Source organism: Thermobia domestica, chromosome 5, assembly GCF_964235325.1.
Source record: "Thermobia domestica chromosome 5, izTheDome1.hap1.1, whole genome shotgun sequence".
In the NCBI taxonomy this organism is placed as follows: domain Eukaryota; kingdom Metazoa; phylum Arthropoda; class Insecta; order Zygentoma; family Lepismatidae; genus Thermobia; species Thermobia domestica.
Window position 1 is genome coordinate 197631575 of NC_137458.1, and position 21180 is coordinate 197652754.

Genomic DNA, 21180 nt, shown 5'->3' on the forward strand with positions numbered 1-21180 from the left:
GTCTAGAGGTTAAAGCGTTGGACTCATGTCTACGTGCTCCTGGGTTCAATCCCCGGGCTTTCCACTTTTCAACGGCAGGAAAACTGGGGAGTCACATAAATAAAGATATGACGGTCACTTGGCCTGCAAAGCTCCTAATACGCCTGTTGGCGGGTAGTGACACGACCGGCTGACCCGCGTTCTGTTACCCAGGTGGATGAATTTTTACCACTCGCTATCGGATGGCGTTGGAGCAGGCCCAGGATCTATTGGTTTGCCGTACCAGTGATTATTATTATTACTATTATTATTAGTAGTAGTAGTATTGTAGTAGTAGTAGTAGTAGTAGTAGTATCGTCTACTAACTAGAATTCTGAAGAGTTAAAATGTATGATTGTTACCGTTAACAGATCCCCGTGGAGTTTTGCTATCACAAATTTTGCAATAGACCCATTATTTCATAAACATATCGTAAATAAGTAACATGTACCAGTGTAAGACTATATAGATTATGTTTCTGTCCAATACGATTAACGTGACTTAAAAAAAAGTGTTCGGGCTTCGGCAGCTAATTTGAATGCATTCGCATCTATTTTATGAATGCGCTGATTCTTGATGATTTTCACAACACAAAGTTGTTAATGAATACGGAGAGAAATTAATTTTTATGTACAGTTAGCAAAAGAAAAAATGAGGCCATTCTTACTTAGATTCTGTAAGAATCGCCCCATTTTTTGTTTTTCTAACTGTACATTTTCACAATGAATACGGAATATGTAGATTCAATATTTATACGCAGTTATTTTATCATTTATGCATTTTCTTCACCTTTAGAATACAAATTAAATATATTTTTTCTTTTAAGAAAAGAAATTTTATTTGTAACGTATTAGTTCTTTTCCTTCCCACAGGTGGATCGATCGATTACGAGCATTTCGCAGGAGGAAGAAGAACAATTGAAATCTGAAACAATTGATATATGAAACTAAGATGGATCAGCATTTCCACAGGAAATTGTAATAGACATAAGTTAAACATTTTGCTATTTGAATAAACATACAATTACATGTTGGTTGAATATCACGCAATTACAGCATTGTGTAAAATATAAGAGGAAATGCAGTGAAACATAATTACTTTTATTATTATTATTATTAGAGTACATTGCAATTCGACAGGCATAAATTATAAATTCGACAGACCGACAATTGTTTCTAAATATCTTGTACCAATATGTTCATGACGGCCTAGCTTCTATATATATATATTTAGCTAGTGGGATTAAATTAACTATGTTTCACTTACTTTCCATGAAGCATATACAACATTATTGATTTTCTTTGGTTTAATTTGACGGGTGTTGTAGATGAATGGGTCATTTCGACCTGAACTCGGGATATAAATCGAATTATTATATTTGTAACAAATAAGGAAGCAGTAGAACTGATTAGAGACTTTTCACTAACTGGCATTTTTTAAAGAATCTTTTAACAGACTATAGTTCGGCCACATACATTTTACTGTAATTATTTTTTTTAATCTGTTAGAAAAATGAAAATACTGAGGTTCAAACTGTATATGCTTTTGTACTGTAATATAAGAAAGCTCATAATTTGGCTGCTATTAGTAATTAATTTATGATGATGATTGGTGTTCTTCCCGGAGGCATGTGTTTGACCCCGAAGGTCTCTCAGCAAGGTGAAACCATGGTGGCTTTGCATTGCTTTCCATGGGATGATGATGACGTTCTAAGGGCGAGATCCGAACCACTTGTGTCCTCACCGAGAATCGAACCCGAGCTCCGTTAGTTATAAGGCGATGAGCTTAACCAGTCGTTCTGCGGAGACACCAATTAAATTATAACATGCCAAATATATATACAATCAATCAAAACCATCTTTAGGGTCACACTTACTCAATTTTTGGAATTCATTTCTTGAGTCTAGGTGCATAATATCACTGTATTCCGTTCAAGTTGCTTTGACGGAAGACATATGGAATAACATTTTTTTTAAATAATAATATGTAATGTTTATTGGCTTAGTGGTTGAATGACCAGCAGACTCACATCTGATGCAAGAGTTAGCGGATTCTATCCCCCAAGGCTTTTTATATTGAGCATCGCAAGGAAATCGGAAAGCTTTTCAAATAATATAAAGTACCAAACTCTAATCCAGAAAGCCCCAAAACATTACGATGCAAGTCAACTAACTTATCACATACCAACCCACCACATTTAAAGAGAAAGAAAAAAAGGACACAGTCAGTGGTGCTTCGGAGCTTAAAAAAACAGAGTTTAGTTTTAATTAGTGTATAATAATGTGCATATTTTAAAGAAAATACAGATAGTTAATATAGAATAATGTTCAAATAATGTTATAATAGAAGAATAATGTTCAAAGAAATGTTATTTTCAAAGTTGCATATTTCTTAGGTTAAGTCAGCCACGAACATGTTTATATCCCGGTTGATCTGGTCGTTCATTACTGATTCAACTTCGTAAGAGGCATTTGTGGAGCCAATCAGGGTCAAGGCATTTAACCACATTACAGTACTTCAATGCTGAAACCGAGAATCCTGGGTAGGGCTTCAGAAATCCTGGGCAGATTCTCCTATGTATGCAAAAGAACATGACGTGGACGTCTTATATTCGCACGAAACCTGGATTTATTTATTTATTTACTTCAATTATTATTAAACTTTTCCTCTCCCCCTCTTTATTTATTTATATCTCACATCTATCGGAGGCTTATTGGTCATGCGCCATTCTAAGTTTTGTGTTTATCCCCGGATGATCTAGCTCCTTGAATATCCCCCACCCGAGGCCCGTGCTGGCCCACCGGGACACCGGGACGTGTCCCGTTGCGCCCTCCGAAATATCACACTATAAATAATGGCACAAGTTTTTAGTAATAAATTCTTACAGTTTTATTGGTAAAGAACCTGTGAAAGGTGCAGTGCGCCCTTTACATTAGGCGCCCTTCCGAGACCACATCAAAGATGAACGATTTTATTTACTCTTTTGTATAGCACAGTTCTGTACAATAAATACACACAGTTACTTTTGGCGAAGAACCCGTGAAAGGTACAGTGCGCCCTTTACATAAGGCGCCCTATTAAACATTACATTATAGATAAGTGGTTTTAGTTATCCTGTATACCAGCTTTGTTTAATAAATTCAAATACTGACTGGTAGTACAGAACCTGTGAAGAATACAAGGCGCCCTTTACATAGGATGCCCTGCGAAATATCACATTATTTTTTCTATTTTATTCTTCTGTATTTCAGTTTTGTATTATAAATTCACACAGTTGCTATTGGCAGAGAACAGGTAAAGAGTATAATCACTTACAAAAATAATATAAAGTTATATAGCTATAAAACGAAACAAATTGATACATCAAGAATAGTTCGGATAGTCAAACGTACGATGCATTTATGTAATACTATACTGACACTAGTCTCTAATTTACGATTTTTACGGCATCGAAGCTTTCACAGTCTTAATATGCATCCATATATGCGAGCATATTGATTGTTCCTGTGTGTTTTAAAACAGTACCTGTTGTATTTCTGAAATATAGCTATATTAATTTCCGTAAAATGTGGTCTTCCTGTCACCACGGCACGGCGCGTCCTCAGATTGTGGATCGAGGAGAAGGCCTCTGGGATATAGAGGTTAGCTGCGAATATACTGAGTAAGCAGTCGCGGACAGACAAGGGGTGATAATCCAGCTTGAGAATTTGGTGTGAGGCTAACAACCTCATCCTGTAAAAAAGTTCAGATAAGTTCGCAGAATCCTCGGATCAGAACTGATAACTTGGCACGAATTCCGCAAAGTAAAATCGACATAAGATTTGCAACATAAAATGTAAGATGTCTCCATTGGGCAGGCGCGTTAAAATTTGTAAAAAATGAGTTTAGAAATAAAGGTTGGACCTAGTGGGATACCAGGAAGTTAGATGAGAAGGAAATGGAGGAGTCAAGTCGGGAAATTTTACGTTCTTTTACGGGGAACAAATTAAAAATTACCAACTAGAAACAGGGCTTTCCGTTCACAAACGAATACGTAATATCAGCAATTACATAGGTTGAATTTGTTGATGATACATTCTCTTTTACTTCTCTTAAGGGTCGGTGGTGTAATATTATTTTAAATGCACATGCCCCAACAGCAAACATGGATGGCGATTAAAAAAAAATACAGTTTTTACGAAAGAATAGAACGGGTATTTGATCATCTCCTGCAATACCATATGAAAATTCTGTTAGGCGGTTTCAATGCGAAGGTAGGACCAGAGGGTACTTTCAAACCGATTATAGGGAATAAATGTTTGTAAAAGGAAGGTTGTGACAATGGCGTTAGACTCGTGAACTGTACAATATCCAGAAACCTTATCGTGAATATTACAAAATTCCAACATCGCGACATTCATAAATATACTTGGACTTCATCAGGTGGAAAAACACTTATTCAAACTGATCATGTTTTAGTAGACAGAAAAGAACAGTCTAGCACAACTGATGTCCGGTCGTTCAGAGGAGTTGGTTGTGATAGTGAAAGAGAGATATCGTTGAATAAAGGAAATATTCAATATCTGAAAACGAAGCTGTTTATTTTTATTTTTTTTTAATGGAGGAGAGTCGGGTGAGAGGGGAGCCAGATTGAAATGTCGAATAGATTCTCGGTTTTAGAAGGTTCGGAGTGCACTAGTGTTCACGATACTTGGTTGAAATTAGAGATAGCATTAAAATTTCAGCAAAAGAAATATTGGAGCACGCAGAAATACGTATCACGCATTCATGATTCAACCACGAATGTACTAAAGTAGCAGAGAAGAGAAAACAGAAGAAACTGCGTTGGCTACAAAATCCGAACGAAATAACTACATAAAATTTCATTGTCATCTGGCAGTGACTTCTAAAACTTTTGGAACAAAGAAACGCGACTTTTGAAAGTTAAAATTAATTAACTTGAAGATAATAGTGAAAACAGAAACATTCGGGACATATATAAATGCATCAACGAACTTAAGAAAGGCTATCAACTTCGTGCTTATATATTAAAGAAAACTAAAGGAACAGTTTTCACTGATACAGATAGCATCTTAAATAGATGGAAAGATTTCTTTGACGATTTGCTTAACACATAGCCAAAAACTAATGCGAGTGGAGAAAGTGAAATGCATGCAGCATAACCGTATATTCCAGAACCTAACCAGAGAGAAATAGAAATCGATATTTAAAAAAATAAACACACATCTCCGGGTGTAGACGAAGAAAAATTGTAGAGCAAGATATACAAACTCATTATCTGGAACAAGGAGAAATTACCACAAGATTGAGAGAATCAATCATTGTTCCAGTTCAGAAGAAAAGTAACAAAACAGATTTAATAGTTATCGAGACATTTCTCTTCTGTCAACATCCAATAAATCCTCTTAAACATTGTATTAGCAAGATTGACTCCATAACGCAGATGAAATTATTAGAGGTTATCAGAACGGATTTAGGTAAAGTCGATCAACTATTTACCATTCGATTAATACTTGAAAAGAAATGAGAGAATACAACATCCAGGCACATCAATTATTGACTTTACACTCTGGTAGGAGGGAAACATTGTACAACATGCTTACAGAATTTGCAATACCGAAAAAGGTAGATTAATTAAGATACGTTTAAATGAATCCCAAAGTAAGGTTCGAGTAGAGAAATTCTTGTTCACGAGCTTTCACGTTGAGAATGACTTGAAACAAGAAGATGCGTTGTCGTCATTATTATTTAACTTTGTTCTGGAGAACACGATAAGGAAAATCAAAGACAGTAATCAGGTCCTAGAGCTGAATTGTATTTGCCAGGTTATGGCGTATGCTGATGATGTAAATTTAATAAGTAATGATAGAATAATAGAAAGGAATGCAGAAATCTTAATTAACGCTTGCAGGGATATTGGCTTAAAAATAAATGCAGAGAAAATTGAATAAATGGAAGTTTGTCGGGATCGTAATACTGCATTTTATTGATGCGTTAAAATACCAAATAATATTTTCTTTCGACAAAGTGGATACTTTCAAATATCTAGGATCACTATTAACAGACCAAAACCGTAATCACTAAAAAATTTGATGTCAACTGAAAGCAGGGATTTTGTGCTATGATTCAGTTAAAAATCTTTTGTTGTCGCTAATTCTGTTGAGGAATTTGTAGCTCAAAATATAAAACGATAATCATGCCTGTTGTGCTGTATGGTTGCGAAACATGGTAACTGACTGAGGGAAAATCGCAGAGTGAAAGTATTTGAAAACAAGATTCTTAAATCAATATTCGAACTCCAAAATGAACGGAAATGGGGAAAGGCGGAAACTTCATACGGAGGAACTGCATAATTTTATACCGTTTACCAAACATTGTTAGGGCCATCAAGATCTAGGAGGCTCAAATGGTCATTTTATGTAGCCAGAATGGAAGAAATTAGAAACACTTTCGAAGTTGTAACTGGAAATCTAAATAGGAAAATGACCGTTAGGAAGACCGAGGCGCAGATGGGAGGACAATATTAAAATGGTTTTCGTAGAGATTGAAATATAAAATAGAAACTGGGTTCAGTTTTCTCAGGACAGAAATCAATGGACAGCTTTCGTAAATGCGGCAATGAGCCTCCTGCGTCTATAGGCGTGCTATATTAAGTTGTTGATACATTTAGCTTTTTTTATTTGACAAAAATTTTATTACAGGAAGTAAAAAGTTTTTCTGTAGTAAAGAGGATTTCGATTCAAGGTTAGCTATTTACGTTAATACTAAAACAAATTTGGGGGTGATTTTGATATAAAATGGCGCCCATGCTTACTTTCAAAGTCTCTCTCTCTTTTAGAGAGAGAGAGAGAGAGAGAGAGAGAAAGAGAAAGAGAGAGAGACTTTGAAAGAAAGTATGGGCGCCATTTTATATCAAAATCACCCCCAAATTTGTTTTAGTATTAACGTAAATAGCTAACCTCGAATCGAAATCCTCTTTACTACCCGTATAGGCGCCCTATATATTCCCGTTTGTATAGGCGCCCTTTTAGTAGACTTGTCCACCGCCCTCATTAGTATCCCAGCACGGCCCTGCCCCAGATGACAGTGAAATTTGATGTAGTTTTTTTCGTTCGGATTTTGTAGCCAACGCTGTTTCTTCTGATTTCTCTTCTCTGCTACTTTAGTACATTCCTGGTTGAACCATCCTTTGTTCCTACGTATTTCTGCGTTTCCCAATATTTCTTTGGCTGAAATCTTAATGTTATTTCTAATTTTAACCAAGTACCCTGAACACTAGTGCACTCCGAACTTTTTAAAACCGAGAATCTATTCGACACTTCAATCTGGCTCCCCTCTCATCCGAACCTCCTCTAATTTCTTTAAATTAAACCACTCCGTTTTCAGATATTGAATATCTCCTTTATTTAACGATAGTCTCTCTCTTATTATCATAATCAACTCCTCTGGACGACCGAACATCAGTTGTGCTAGGCTGTTTTCTTCTATCTACTAAAACGTGATCGATTTGATTATGTTTCCCCGTCTGGTGAAGTCCATGTATATTTATGAACGTCGCGATGTGGGAATTTTGTAATCATCGCGATAAGGTTTCTGTATTTGCAAAGTTCACGAGTCTAACGCTGTTGTCACAACCTTCCTTATGCAGACATTTATTCCCTATAATCGATTTGAAAATACCCTCTCGTCCTACCTTCGCATTGAAACCGCCTAACAGAATTTTCATACGGTATTGCAGGAGATGATCAAATACCCGTTCTATTCTTTCGTAAAAAAAACTTTTTTTTATTGTCATCCTTATTTTCTGTTAGGACATGCATTTAAAACAATAATATTACACCACCTACTCTTAAGAGAAGTAAAAGAAAATCTATCATTAACAAATTCAACCCATGTAATTGCTGATATTACGTATTCGTTTGTGAACGAAAAATCCTGATCCTAGTTGGTAATTTTTAATTCGTTCTCCGTAAATGAACGTAAAATTTCCCTACTTGACTAATCCATTTCCTCCTCATCTAACTTCCTGATATCCCACTAGGTCCATCTTCTATTTCTAAACACGTTGGTTACACGTTTTAACGCGCCTGCCCTTATAGAGACTACTTATCTTCCATGTCTCAAATCTCATGTTGATTTTACTTTGCTGAGTTCGTGCCAAGTTATCAGTTCTGATCCGAGGAGTCTGCGAATATATCTGAGCAATACTTTTTTTTTACAGGATGAGATTGTTAGCCCCACACCAAATTCCCAAGCTGGAGGATCGCCACTTGTCGTCTGTGCGCGACTGCTTATTCAGTATATTCGCAGCTAAGCTCTATATCTAGAGACCTTCTCCTCGACCCACAACCTGAGGTGACAGGAGGACCACATTTCACGGAAATAAATATAGCTATATTTTAGAAATACAATAGGTACTGATAATCCGAACACTGCTTTAAAACCTACAGGAACAATCGATATGCTCGGATATATAGATGCATATTAAGACTGTGAAAGCTTCGATGCCGTAAAAATCATAAATTAGAGACTAGTGTCAGTGTAGTATTACATAAATGCATCGTACGTTTGACTATCCGAACTATTCTTGATGTATCAATTTGTTTCGTTTTATATTTGGTCTAGGAATTAATTCGTGCGGTTGGTACGCACACATTGACGCTGTAGTACAAACACAAAATACATAAATACCTTAAGAAAAATATTGTCCATCGCTAGCCACCACTTTCGCCCATCTGTCAGGCAATGTACGGATTCCGTGGCGAAAGAAGTCCTCATCCTTGGAAGCGATCCAGTCAGAGACCCATGTTTCGATATTTTCTGAAGAAGTAAACCCAATCAAATCGTTGTTCATGCAATCGAACAAGTAGTAGTCCGAAGGAGCAACGTCTGGTGAATACGGCGGGTGGGGTAAAACTTCCCATCCGACATTTTCTAAATAGGTTTTGACCGGTTTTGCGACATGTGGGTGAGCGTTATTATGTTGAACAATAAGTTTATCATGTCTGTTCTCCCATTCTGGTCGTGTTCTGGCCAGAGCTTGCTTCAAACGCATTAATTGTCGTCGATAACGTTCTCCATTCATAGTTTCACCCGGTTGCAGCAGCTCATAGTACACTACACCTTTCATATCCCACCATATGCACAGCATAACCTTTGCACAGTGAATATCTCGTTTTGGTTGTGATGGACCTGGTTCACCTGGTTTCACCCAGGCCTTTTTTCGTTTAGGGTTCTCGTAATGGATCCACTTCTCATCACCCGTAATAATTCGATGCAGAAACCCCTTTCTGCTCTGTCGTTGAAGCAGCAATTCGCAAATGGTTTTTCGTCTTTCAACGTCTCTGTCTTTCAATTCATGTGGAACCCAATGTGACATCTTTTGAATCATTCCCATGGCTTTCAAGCGTTTGGAGACTGTTGTTTGATCAACGCCTAATGCTGCTGCAAGTTGTTCCTGCGTTTGACACGAATCCTGCTCGAGCAATGCTGTCAATTCTTCGTCTTGAAATTTTTTTGGCTGTCCAGCTCGCTCTTGGTCTGCCAAGCCGAAATCACCACTTCTAAACCTGCAAACCACTTCTGACACGTTCGCTCAGCTAGAGCATGGTCACCATACACTTCCACCAAAATACGATGACTTTCAGTCGCACTTTTCTGCATGTTAAAGTAATGCAGCCAGACACCCCGCAAAAACACTTTATCAGGCACAAATTGCGCCATGTTCACTTAACTACAAACTGGTGTTGTTGACGCTTTAATCCACTGCCCTATACTACGAACGATACGCGATGACAGGGGTTTGCAACACATGTGTGGATACACGGAACTGTGGGACGCTCAGTTCGTTGCGCCATCTCTTGTCCACCCGCACGAATTAATTCCTAGACCAAATAGCTATATAACTTTATATTATTTTTGTAAATGATTATACTCTTTACCTGTTCTGCCAATAGCAACTGTATGAATTTATAATGCAAAAGTGAAATACAGAAAATTATATATATATATATATATATATATATATATATATATATATATATATATATATATATATATATATATAATGTGATATTTTGCAGGGCATATCATGGAAAGGGCGCCTTGCATTCTTCACAGCTTCTTTATTAACAATCATTAGTCGAATTTATTATACAAAACTGGCACACAGGATAACTAAAACCACTTAGTATCTATAATGTGATGTTCCGTATGGCGCCTTATGTAGAAGACGCACTGTACCTTTCACGGATTCTTTACCAATAGTAACTGTATGTATTTATTGTACAGAACTGTGGTATAGAGAAGAGTAAATAAAATCGTAAAATCGTGGACTCGCAAAGGCGCCTAATGTAAAGGGCGCACTGCACCTTTCACGGGTTCTTTACCAATAAAACTGTACTAATTTATTACTAAATCTTGTACCTTTATTTATACTTTGATGTTTCAGAGGGCGCACCGGAACACGTCCCGGTATCCCAGGGGCCGCGGTGGCTCAGTGGTATAGCGTTCACTTCTGGTGCTTGGGGTCCCGGGTTCGATCCCAGCCCCCGCCAAATGAACTTTGTGGTGGACAAACACCGTGTGTGTGGGTTTTCTCGGGGTTCTCCCGTTTCCTCCCACTTTCTTCATTCCAGCATTTCATTCATTTCTCATAATCACCGTCTCCTTTAGCCTAACCGGCATAACCGTGGGACGTAAAACTCAAAGATTTCATTTCATTTTTACGTCCCGGTATCCCGGTGGGCCAGCACGGGCCTGGCTCTACCACTGGGCCACCGCGCCCAATGATTAAACCAAGTCAATGATAATAGAGGAATTGGTGGTATGAAAAGTGGGAAGAAACGGGAGTTCCCTGAATAAACCCACGGATACGATCTTGTCCACCACAAACTTCCTTGGCCGCTGATGTAAACAATGAAGTCCCCACGCACCAGAGGAACGCTCTACCACTGAGCCACCGCGCCCAATGATTAAAGCAAGTCAATGATAATAGAACAATTGGTGGAATGATAAATGGGAAGAAGCGGGAGTACCCTGAGTAAACCCACGGATACCATCTTGTCCACCACAAACTTTCTTGGCCGCTGATGGAAACAATAAAGTCCCCACGCACCAGAGGAAGCGTTCTACCACTGATGCACCGTGACCAATGATTGAATCAAGTCAATGATAAAAGAGGAATCGGTGGAGTGAATTGTAGGAAGAAGCTGGAGTACCCAGACAAAACCCACAGATACGATCTTGTCCATTACAAACTTACTTGGCAAACCAGACGAAGCGCTCTACCACTGAGCCACCGCGTTCAATGATTAAAGTAAGTCAATGATAATAGAAGAATTGGTGGAATGAAATGTGGGAGGAAGCGAGAGTACCCTGACAATGGACCACAATCTTACTTGGCCCACCAGAGGAAGCGCTCTACCACTGAGCCACCGCGTTCAATTATTAAAGTAAGTCAATGATAATAGAGGAATTGGTGGAATGAAATGTGGGAGGAAGCGAGAGTACCCTGACAAAACCCGCGGATAATATCTTGTCAACCACAAACTGAATTAGTCCACTAGAGGAATCGCTTTACCACTTTGCCACCGCGCCCAATGATTAAAGCAAGTCAATGATAATAGGGGAATTGGTGGAATGAAATGTGGGAGGAAGCGAGAGTACCCTGACAAAACCTACGGATACGATCTTGTCGACCACAATCTTACTTGGCCCACCAGAGGAAGCGCTCTACCACTGAGCCACAGCGCCCAATGATTATAGCAAGCCAATGATAATAGAGGAATTGGTGGAATGAAATGTGGGAACAAGAAGGCGTACCCCGAGAAAACCCACGGATACGATCTTGTCCCCGCAATCTTACTTGGCCTGGGATAGAAACAATAAGGATCCCATGCACCAAAGGAAGCGCTCTACCTCTGAGCCACCGACCCCAATGATTAAAGTAAGTCACTGATAATAGAAAAATGAAATCTTTAAGTTTTACGTCCCACTTTTATGCCGGTTAGGCTAAAGGAGACGGTGATTATAAATAATGAATGAAAATGGTGGAATGAAGAAAGTGGGAGGAAACGGGAGAACCCCGAGGTAACCCACGCACACGGTGTTTGTCCACCACAAAGTTCACTTGGCGGGGCCAGAATCGAACTCTGGACCCAAAGCACGAGAGGTGAACGCTCTACCACTAAGCCACCGCGGCCTCCTCAGTGATAATAAAGGAATTGGTAGAATGGAAAGCGGGAGTACGCTGATAAAAACCACGGAAACGATCGTGTGCACCACACAACTTACTTGGTTGGGGTTCGAAAAAATAAGGTCCCCACGCACGAGAGGAAGCGTTCTTCCAGTGGGCCACCACGCCCAATGATTAAAGCAAGTCAATGATAATAGAGGAATTGGTGGAATGAAAAGTGCGAACAAGCGGGAGTACCCTGAGAAAACCCACGCATACGATCCTTCCACCACAAACTTACTCGGCCGGAGATCGAAACAATAAGAACCCCACGCACCAGAGGAAGCGCTCTGCCACTGACCCACTGCGCCCAATGATTGCAGCAAGTCAATGATAATAGAAGAATTGATGGAGTGAAAAGTTGCTAGAAGCGGGAGTACTTTGAGAGAACCTACGGATAAGATATTGTCCACCGCAAACTTACTTGCCTGGGATCGAAACAACATGGACCCCACACACGAGAGTAAGCGGTCTACCATTGAACCACCGCGCCCCACAAGAAGAACAAGAAAATAGGAAATTACTAGGAAACATTTTAAGAAGCAATATCTTTTAATGGTAAAGACTACTGCCCGATGATCGTCTTTTAATAAGTTCATGAGCATAAAAGACTGATACGCCCCTCTTCTATTATGTCTTTTCAACACCATATACGTTATCCGGTTATTATCCTTTATCCGTCAGCCGGATATCATCCGTTATCTGTCATCCATTTTGTTATCCGTCAACCGGATATTGCAAATCCGGATAAGTTTCTATCCGATATCAGAATAAAAAATTATCCAGATATGGCCATCCCTAATCAGCATCGTCAGAAGTATACACGAAGTAAATGTCTTCAAAGTCTGCTACACAAGAGCAGGGGCGGATCCAAGGGGAGATCATGGCGGTTGCCCTCCAGAAAGAGAATCTTTCTTATTTTATATATAAATAAAACCCATTCCAGAGATTGGAGCTCGTAAAAGTAGCTCTAAGTAGGAGTATTATCAACCACCGAGCCCTCAGAAGTCCATCGTAGATCCACCTCTGGACAAGAGAATGGGAAACACTTATTATTCACATTCAGTTTGCACATCTCAACAAATAAACAATATTTCCATTCACTTCCATCTACTACTGCCTTCTACTGAACTGTAACTTTTTATGTTTAAAAATAATTATTCATTTTTCAATAATTGTAAATGTTTATAAGTTCAGTAATTTACCATGAATAGAGTCAACTAGAAGTGTTTTTGTAACAAAGAAATAACAACATGAACTATGAAATATCTTCTCACAAACTGTCGAGAGTTGAGAGTCGACAAACTTTACTCTTTCGTTTACCGATTACCTCGAAACCGCGGTAGCCAGAATTAGCCCAGGATAGGGGACTTATATTAAGAAAATGAAAATCTCAAGAAAATGCAGAAGTATTTTAGTATAAGAGAAAAAAGGAATAAAATCTCTAATTTCTAGTTCTGTTAGTCTTGTAGCTCTTAGTCCGTACCAAAGTACTGATAGAAATATGGCCAATGAATTATGACTCTTTTGTAGAATATTCCACTTTAATATCACAGGAAAGTCATCTTCCGGCTTGCTTGGTTGTGAAAAGTTATAGAGTGTATTGGTACACTATGTAAAGTATGTGTACTGTCGCTGATTTGTAATAACAATCAGAAACAGAAGTAAAAGGTAAGTTACAGTAATAGTTTTCTGTTAATTTTTGTATTCAAGGGGAGACGGAAAACCTACTTTTATCTTAACATTTGTTTTTCTTAAAATTTCTATTCGGGTTCACACCCATCCCCGTCAACATTGAATACGGAAAGGGAGAACTTATTTAGAATTTGATTGTTGATTCCAGTATATTTCAAGCATCACTTCTCGGACCTGGGCCTGTGATATGTCGATGCATCGTTATCGTCGATATCTATATTATCACATATCAACATTCGATATCGCGAATATATGGACATGAATATATCATTCTAAATTTTCGATATCGATATTCGGGGGACGGAGAGGTATAAGGGACCCCTAAGACTTCCGATGGATGACTTACTTTTTACAATATTGTTTTCTAATCATAATATCTTTATTACCACAAATTGCAATGTAAATACATCCACTTGCAAATTTGCAATATTATATGGTATAATTTCTTAGGCACCAGAACTTTTCTGTTCCCTGAAAAAAGAATCAAAAAATCACGTGCAAAAGCAAGTGCTTCGAACTTTGAACTAGAATTTATTATAAGGATGTTTTTATTTATCTCTTTTGGAGATTTCCACCCCTTTTGGCCTTTGGGACCGCTCATTGACAAAACGTACGCACATGATCGCTATATGCATTCATGCTCTTAGGCAGTGTCAGAGATTTAGAAAAGGAAACGACTTTTTAATAATAATAATAATAATAATAATAATAATAATAATAATAATAATAATTATTATTATTATTATTATTATTATTATTATTATTATTATTATTATTATTATTATAACAATGGGGTCCCATTTCTTTATCTTGCATGGGAGGGTCGCAAGTCTGCACCGCCGCTGGTGTCCCCTATTCTGTGTTTGTCTCTTTTTCGTTTTGTTTAGCTATTTGTTTTTCTGCTGTTAGGCTTTTATATGAAACCTTTATATTATATAATTTTCTTTTTATGAGTTTTTTTTAATGGGTGAGGATGGGGGAAAGAGAGAAATGCTTTCTTCTTATATCTGTTTCTCAGCATTCATCTTGTTTGAACTGCTTAAGTAAGTCATTTTGTAACTTTTGATGTCATCCAACTCCGTCACAATAATAAAATTGTCATTCTTAACAATTTGTTTTATTCTCTTATTTGCAGTTTGCCACACTGATATATTTGTGACAAAATTGAGGTTTAGTCCAACGCCTTTCGAATTTGCAACCAACCCAACCGCCGAGCTTTTGGAGTTGCCTGCTATTGCAGGAAAAGGAGAATTGCAGGTGGTAATGCACTTTTGGAGTCGTGTATACATGTAGTGCAGGCTTAATGGTGTGCGTGTTCTTCTTTTGTCTCCTGAATTTCGACTCTTAGTGGAAGAATCGTTGCGTTAATGTGTTCTTTATTAACATGTCGGAAAAAAGAAGCCTTCTGGAAATGTATACAGAAAAAGAAAAGCACAATTAGCGGCTGAAAATGAGAAACAGGCAGCAGCATTAAAGAAATTCTTTCGTACTCCTGAAACAGACAATAATGGAAATGAAAACGTAGAACCAGAGAATGAGGAAACCAGCAAGAAATCAACAAATATTCCAGAAGATAACAACACAGTACAGGTAAGTAGGCCTACATTACGTAGCTTATTTTCGTTTTATTACGTTTAATAGAGAAGAGGTGTTTACACACGTAGCGTCTTAGCAGGCTGGGGTGGGTAAGTTGGCGGCCTCTCAGATAGGCGGCGAACTTCAGACTCAAAGAAAGTTCTTTCCCCATTGATATAAGTAGCAATAATTACATTCTATACCAACACTGATGCTTGATACATGTACCAAAGCGATAAGACTTTTACTCGTTAGATGTGTATAACCAACTTTAGCTGTATTTCAAGCATTCATCTATTAATTAAGTAGAGGGCCTCCATAGTCTAGAGGTTAAAGCGTTGGACTCATGTCTACGTGCTCCTGGGTTCAATCCCCGGGCTTTCCGCTTTTCAACGGCAGGAAAACTGGGGAGTCACATAAATAAAGATATGACGGTCACTTGGCCTGCAAAGCTCCTAATACGCCTGTTGGCGGGTAGTGACACGACCGGCTGACCCGCGTTCTGTTACCCAGGTGGATGAATTTTTACCACTCGCTATCGGATGGCGTTGGAGCAGGCCCAGGATCTATTGGTTTGCCGTACCAGTGATTATTATTATTACTATTATTATTAGTAGTAGTAGTATTGTAGTAGTAGTAGTAGTAGTAGTAGTATCGTCTACTAACTAGAATTCTGAAGAGTTAAAATGTATGATTGTTACCGTTAACAGATCCCCGTGGAGTTTTGCTATCACAAATTTTGCAATAGACCCATTATTTCATAAACATATCGTAAATAAGTAACATGTACCAGTGTAAGACTATATAGATTATGTTTCTGTCCAATACGATTAACGTGACTTAGAAAAAAGTGTTCGGGCTTCGGCAGCTAATTTGAATGCATTCGCATCTATTTTATGAATGCGCTGATTCTTGATGATTTTCACAACACAAAGTTGTTAATGAATACGGAGAGAAATTAATTTTTATGTACAGTTAGCAAAAGAAAAAATGAGGTCATTCTTACTTAGATTCTGTAAGAATCGCCCCATTTTTTGTTTTTCTAACTGTACATTTTCACAATGAATACGGAATATGTAGATTGTCAACTTTATACTGTGCTACGTGCCTAATATGCAGGGATGTACAACTAAATGACACAGTATTAGTTGCTTCTACCTACTATCTGAAGTAGGTAGGAATATATTAACACTACTATCTCCACCAACCTACTGCGTAGGGTTTTCATAGAACAACATGCGAAAGGTGATTCAATTAATTATAACTGCGACTGTTTACCTTTAGAGTATTCATTTATTAAGCGATCTTTAAAGTAGAGTTTTATAGGATGTTGTGATATAAATTATTAGGTAAAACTATTAAATCACATTTCATATAACTGTTGGTGAATTGGTCAATGTTAGAATATCAGAGATGTATTATAACATACCTCGATGAACTGGATTCGAACTTCTGGCTTCGAAGTTCGTCTTCTAACTTCCTCACAGTGGATGGATGTCCACTGGAAATGTTGTTAACAGCTGATTCCCATTAGTGGCTCTATTGAGAATAATCCTTTGGAGACTAGCGCCAAGACGGATCCAAAACTGCCTCTCCAAGACTGATCCCAATTCAGTCAAACATTAGCTTTTTATCTTCGTGTTCACGATGACGAATTTGTTGTTCCTTGATTACAAATTCTGAAACTCTTACATCTCTGAGCCGAAATTGTGCTGATTCACAATTTCTGCGTTTTCTCTCATTAACCAAATTCTCCAGACAGCTTATGTCTGCGAAATTCACACTTTTACCTAATTTTGATAATGTGTACATGTTGACATAAATTTCTACAACGTTTTACATTTATTTGTTTCGTATTTGTTTTTATATTCTTATGACACTGCAGACTCGTGTCTATTCCTTCAAGAAAACAACAAGCATCAGCAATGCGTAATATGATGATATAATATGTCTGCAACCTAATTACAACAATTTAAATCATAAACAAACATTTTACTATTTCCTTCTGAAACCAATTAATGAGATTGAATAAATTTAGATCTTAAAATCTTCCAGAATTTTGGCGTACCGTGACACGATGAATTTTGGCGTACCGTGACACGCCCCCACTTTAAACTGAGGCATCTCCGATGACGATTAGATCTTTGAAAAAGATCGGCTTTCGGAGAACTCCCTGTATATAAAATTTCAAAATATTAATTCATGTGAAAATTACAAAATAATCCTTTTAAATTGAAAGCCAAAATTATACTTTTGAGAAAAACAAACAAAAATTAATGATTATTAATTCTCACGGATTTTCTTTTCTTTTTTTTCAAAAGTTCAATTAATTCTTTTCTACTTATAAATTCACATCTTTTTGATAACAGTATACTGCATTTATCTGCCATCTGTTGTAGAAACTCAACACTACTTGAAACTTGTCTGTCGTCAACACACTAACAAATGTTTCCAACCTAAGTCCTTTCTTAGGGAAATTGAAACTGATATCTTTGTATTTAATTTATATATACACACACACAATAGTATATTTTCATGCACTTTCACTATGATTTTTTATCTTAAATTCACCAAAACACTACTACACTAACAAAACAGCATTATTGTTTCAGCAAACTTGACCCAAATTGATCAACATAGTTGGCAACTCAATGTCAACTCTGCGTCAACGCTTTTATGTTAAAGTGATGATCTTAGCAAAACTTCATCTTTCTTCTTCTCCTTCTCTGACTTCCGTTTAACCTTGACCAGATTATGTATCCGTTCTACGTGTAAAACGTCCTTCCAACACATAACGATCCACGTCCACTCTTTGTTCATTCACTCTTACAGTTTTACTGCATGAAATAATACCACCTCGATATCTGAATTAACCAATTCACAGTCCAAAATGTGAACTAAATGTGATTCTGAATATATTATTTTTTTTTAAATTAAGTGTGCATTTTTCAAATATGTGATGTGTGATTACTTTACGTGTGCGACAGTGTTATATTTTTTTTTCACATCCTTTACTCTTATATACATCATCTCTACTTTTTAATGGTAAGTACCCTACTTTTTATTATTTCTATTAGTTGATATTATTCATTAAATTTAAACTCTATTTATAATACTACAAATGTCTTATTTAAAATATTTTTATTCCTATTATTATTTAAGTTTCCCGTAACCTATTTTCTTATTATTAAATCACTCACTTTATTACAATTCACTGTACACAAAACATATTTACAGATTCGGGATTTTTACTGATGCAGATTCATATTTCCATGAATCTGGGAATAGGCTTTGGATGATTACTTGCGGCCATACTCGCAAGACATCTATAAATACCATTTTGTATACAGTTACTTCATTTATTTATTTAACTTTCGTTACTATTATTTATTTATTTATTTAAAAAATATTTAATTTAAATCTCCATTCTTCTCCATACTCAAAAATATTTTATTATGTATTTATCTTATTTAATTTGTCAAAATCGGGTATAACTTTAATAAAATTGATATATCTAGATGTTGTATCGATAATCAATAGTACATTTATTGTACTCCATAATCGTCTATTCTTAGTTCTTAACTTAAACGTCTTTAGTCGCTGGCCTTGCAACATAAAAACTATCCAAGTTGTTGTCACTTTCTGGTTTAATCAATAATATAATAATAATTAATAATATAATATAATAATAATCTTAATAATAATGTAATGTTAATAATGCTAAATAATACTTAATTAATTCATTTTGCCAAATGGCCTAAGCTTTGAAACGATATCTCCGATCAGTTTAATAAACATGATTCTTTAACTCGTCTCTTAATGTTCTGTATCTATTAAGGGTTTCTTAGCAGACTGCATATAGCAAAGTCCTATTTCCCCTAAAATATCTCTTATAGTAAGCTTCTTTATTCCTTATAGCTATAGCTAGAGCTCTCTATATTTCAACTAGTATATATATATCCTTTGCTTACTCATTAACTTATTTATTTAGCTAGCATTCTTTTTTTATTAACATTAATAAAATATAATCATAAGTTTAATAATATAATAATCATAAGTTTAATAATATAATAATAATAATTAATAATTAATAATTGTCACTTCCTGTTATAATAAAATTCTTCAAGATTAATCAAAATCTTGACTGTCATATCCGTAATAAAATATCTATTAATCTATTTTTCTATTAAATTAGCTATCTATTTCTCTATTAACTTCATCTATTTTCCTCCTCTCTTTCTCTTTCCAGATCTTTCCATCTCTCCTCTTTCTCATTTTCTCATTCCTTAGTTAAATGCTTGTGATTAATCTTTTTTCTACCTTTCCTTATCCTAGAACTTAACTATTCTAACTTGAAACGCTAGATAGCAAGCCTTATTTTCTCTATTCCTAATATTTTCCTTAAATATTTATCTCCTTAACATTTAAATTATTACTATGCCTAGAATCCAATAATAAAAAAAAAATCAAAATTTTGATCTTTCTAGATACTCAGCTAAATAGGTAAGATTCACACAAAAAAAATTTCACTGCTTTTCGAAACGACAAGTGGGTATCTATTTCCTCTCTGTACCGCCTTAATGTCGCCGAAGACTTATGTGTTCATTTTAAATAAAAATTTTCGTGAGAGGTTTGGTGCACTCCCAGTTCAACATCACGAAAATGTGATTTCTAACCTACCTAGATTTTCCTATCAAGAAGTTTCCTAATTCTGGTGAATATATTTACTAACATTTTAAAACTTAATCACTAAACATTTCATCAATCATTTTTTTTTCATTCTATCTTGCCTTCTTATTTACTAATATGCTCTCTTTTTTTTTTCAGATAGCTTCTTAGTCATAACTTTTTCTTCTTTATTATCTCGTTATTTAATTATACTTAAAACTTTAAATTCTTATTTCTTTAATAATGTATCGTTTATTATGTCGTAAAGACATCTTTATTTATTCAATTAAATTCTAGTATTTACTTCTTTATAAATTCATTTTTAATTCCTATTAATTAATAATTACACCTATTTAAATCTTACTAAAAATATAATATATGCAAATCCTTAACCCTGTAACCTAAATATCTATTATAATAATTCTTAGTGACTAACCTATTCTTAAAACTAATTATAATTCCTATGACTATAATCTTACTTAACTCCTTATATATATATCCTTATCCCATAACATAAATCTTACAAATCTAACTAATAATAATGCTATATACATTCTAATGAGTTCTTTAAATAACTCGTACATCTACATTTGTTCTAAATCTAACATTTACCGTATCGCCTCTTATTTCTCTCTAGGAAAAAATTTGCGAATGCTGCTATGTCTAATAGTATGTTTTCTCTTGATATTATTATGTTTGACTTTTTCTCCAACGATCCAAAAGTCCCGACTATGTCCGCAATCTGAATTGCGTCAGAACATTCGAATGTGTTCCTAAATCGTTCTAACCAAGTGTTGACCCTTGTTTGGTCCACACATTCCCTAAAAATTGCGCATATCTTATACGATAAGCCATCTAATTTTAAAGCAAAGAACGTGGCGTTCTTTAGACTTAACGACACCTCCACCACTTCTGATACTACTGACATAAAATGCCTATGGTATCCTAATTCCACCAGCTTATTTACGTCATAGTCTTTTTGTTGAAAC